The following is a 3,688-nucleotide window of genomic DNA, read 5'->3' as shown; positions in this document are numbered from 1 at the left end:
TAGCACATTTCTGTTAAAGTGCGATAGGAAAATTTAATTCAATACAAGAAAATAGTACAAACTCAGCTGCAATGTAAGAAATTCATTAAACAATAAATTGCTGAAACTTGATCTGTAAAACACAAAACGGTGAATCAACAAATCATTATCATTGTCGTTTAGAAACAACCACAAACAATAACTCCTCTAGCCAAACACCATCCCTTGCATCGTCCAAAACCGCGCTATAATTGCAATATTTAACTGCCTTGAAGCTAAGGACAGACAACCACACAAACTTCAGAGACAGTCACTCCTGATTATATAGGATTCTACCAGCGACTTGGTGGCCTGTATTATTTTCTAGATACTGTGGGGTTGTTTGTTTCAATGGCTTAGAGCTCTACTCAAACTCACAAGCTGTGCACGAGCATACAATGAGCAGAGGAAACATAATACAATATTGAAGAATTGACATAGCCCAAAAGCAGCACAGGAACAGAACTAACAAAGCTAGCACTTACATCCGATTCTGTTTTTTTTTTTGTAGAAAAAGATGTCAAAGGAATCCTCTAAAAAAAAGAGGAAATGTCAAAGGAATCAATTTCCATCAGCCAGACGTCGATGGGCACTTTGAGAGTCTACTTCACTTCCTCCCCTGCTCGGCGTAGACCTCAGATAGACCGAGGCGGCAATTAGGCAAAGCAGAGCAAGAAGACTTGGCCATGGCCGCACAGCTCCTAGTCGTCGCCGCCCTCCTCCTCCTGCCCCTCGTCGCCGTCCTGTTTGGAAAGCAGCACGGGCCCCGCAAGGGCAAGAACGGCGCTCGGCTCCCTCCGGGCCCACCGGGTCTGCCGTTCATCGGTTCATCGGCAACCTGCTGTTACTGAGGCGCTACTCGTCCGACGTGGAGGCGCTGCTCCGGCGCCTCGTCGCGCGCTACGGCCCCGTCGTATCTCTGCGGGCAGGGTCGAGCCTGTCGATCTTCATCGCTGACCGCCGCATCGCGCACGCGGCGCTGGTCCAGAGCGGGGCCGCGCTCGCCGACCGCCCCGCGGTCACGCGCGCGCTCCTGGGGGAGAGCGACAACACCATCTTGCGGTCGAGCTACGGGCCCGTGTGGCGCCTCCTGCGGCGCAACCTCGTCGCCGAGACGCTGCACCCGTCGCGGGTGAAGCTCTTCGCGCCGGCGCGCGCGTGGGTGCGCCGCGTGCTCGCGGAGAAGCTCGGGCGGGAGGCCGAGGAGGCCCAGGCGAGAGCTGAGGCGCCACCCCCCGTGATGGAGACGTTCCGGTACGCCATGTTCTGCCTCCTCGTGCTCATGTGCTTCGGCGAGCGCCTCGACGAGCCAGCGGTGCGCACCATCGCGTCTGCTCAGTATGGCTGGCTCATGTTCGTGGCCAAGAACTCGAGCCTGTTCGCGTTCTGGCCGGCTCTGACCAAGATCCTCTTCCGCGGCCGCCTCCAGACGGGGCTCGCCTCTCGACAGCGGCAGAAGGAGCTCTTCGTGCCACTGATCGATGCGCGCCGAGTTCGCAAGCGGCAGCAGCAGCTCAAGAACCAAGGTGATGCCGCCGTGGTGGCGCCAGAAGAGGAGACTACGACGCTCGGGCACTCGTACGTGGACACGCTGCTCGACATCAGGCTCCCTGAAGAGGGGGACCGCGCGCTCACTGACGACGAGATGTCCAACCTCTGCTCCGAGTTCCTCGGCGCAGGGACCGACACGACGTCCACCGCGCTGCAGTGGATCATGGCCGAGCTGGTCAAGAACCCGGACACACAGGAGAAGCTCTACAATGAGATCAAGGCGACGTGCGGCGACGAGCAAGAGGGGGTCGGCGAGGAGGACACGCAGAAGATGCCGTATCTGAAGGCCGTCGTCCTCGAGGGACTGCGCCGTCACCCCCCTGCACACTTCGTGCTGTCGCACAAGGCGGCGGAGGACATGGAGGTCGGCGGGTACCTGATCCCCAAGGGCGCGTCGGTGAACTTCACGGTGGCAGAGATGGGCTGGGACGAGCGGGAGTGGGACAGGCCCATGGAGTTCGTGCCGGAGCGGTTCCTGGCAGGCGGCGACGGTGAGGGCGTGGACGTCACTGGCAGCAGGGAGATCAAGATGATGCCTTTCGGCGCCGGGCGGCGAATTTGCGCCGGGCTTGGCATCGCCATGCTTCACTTGGAGTACTTCGTGGCCAACTTGGTTAGGGAATTCGAATGGAAAGAGGTGCCCGGCAACGAGGTGGATTTCGCCGAGACTCGCGAGTTCACCACTGTCATGAAGAAACCGCTCCGCGCGCACCTGGTGCGCAGAGTCAGTGTGAAACAGTAAAAAAAATGTGAAATAGTATGGAAAAGTGTAGCAGCACAAATCTCGAGACATATTTAAATGGTCCAGATATTTCTAGCCAAACGAACAAGCAGTGCTGGGCATATACATATTGCGTTGGATTTCTAGGCCTTTTCAGTTCATCCCTAGATCAGGGGACTGGATTGAGGAGGATTTTAACTTGTAGGGGTTTTAATCCCTCCCAATCTCCATGGTTTTAAGACAAAATAAACAGGGCTAAGGTCATCCCCAGCAGTGCTTTCGTAACTAGCTATTTGACGTGGCATAAAAACTAGTCGCTAGCGATGAGGCGAGGTTCACACAATTACCCATAAATCAAGTGTCACTAGCTATATGACCCACTCCATTATGCAGTGTGACATCCTACCTAGCTCCTCTTGCGGTAAAGCGGCTTAAGGTCACACTGCCCACTTTTTTTTTTAAAAAAGTTTGCACTTTATTATATCTGGAAAGAATCATTTACATCATAAGACACCAGTTCTCGTACAAACTCTAGGAGGGGATCAATCCAAACATGCGAACGATCCGGATCTCAACTCAACCCAATTCGAGCAAGCTCATGTGCACACATATTGCTAGAGCGTGGCACATGAACAACATCAGCTCGAATAAAAATCATAGACATCAGAAATTTTGCTTCTCTAAACAACACGCCACAAGCTGAAAAATCATAAGAGCGAGATTGTAGAGCATCAACTAGAATTGTCGAATCAGTCTTAAAGATGATCTGGGACAAACCATGATCACTTGCACATATAACAATGGTTGCTTTGATTCTTATATCACCGGACTCTTTGATTTAGGTCTCGTTCAGTTAGGCCAGAATGACCGGTTCCAGGGCCCATTCAGGTTTATTGCCATGGCTCGTTTCGAAGCCAGGCAAGAATTGGAATGCTTGTTCGTTTTGGCCTGGACTGGAAACTGAACTGGCAAATTTTTGCATTTTGGTCCTTTTTTAGAATTTTTTCTACAAATAGACCCCTCGCGAAACATTTTCTAAGAATAGACCATTTTTCGGCGTGTTAGGACAAGACGCCGAAGCCAGGCACTTAGGCGCACTGTCAGTTGACGCCGAACTTGTGCCACGTCAGCGACGACTCTGGTAGCCATGCAGCATGGCCCACACATGTCGGCGATAAGTGAAGGAACGCCTTGTTTGAAAGTTCGGCGTTTAATCAGCTGACGCCGAGGTTTCGTCGAACAGCCCGCCACGGCCCACGTAGGCGGATGGCCCAAAAGCTCGGCATTGAGTCCTTTAACGCCGAGCCTCATACTTCGGCGCTGGCCGACTCAACGCCAAACTTCGGGGCAAATAACCCGTCGCGCGCCCCCTTCTTCCTCCTCCCTCCATTCTTTCCC

At 53.6% G+C, this 3,688-nt stretch overlaps 1 pseudogene; it reads left to right on the top strand.

The window, feature by feature from the left end:
- LOC8065162 lies at positions 636-2,554 on the top strand (annotated as a pseudogene).

The sequence above is a fragment of the Sorghum bicolor genome, chromosome 1 (genome assembly GCF_000003195.3).
Source record: "Sorghum bicolor cultivar BTx623 chromosome 1, Sorghum_bicolor_NCBIv3, whole genome shotgun sequence".
Lineage (NCBI taxonomy): Eukaryota > Viridiplantae > Streptophyta > Magnoliopsida > Poales > Poaceae > Sorghum > Sorghum bicolor.
Note: the sequence above shows the minus strand (reverse complement) of the source record. Positions and strands in the feature narration are given on the sequence as shown.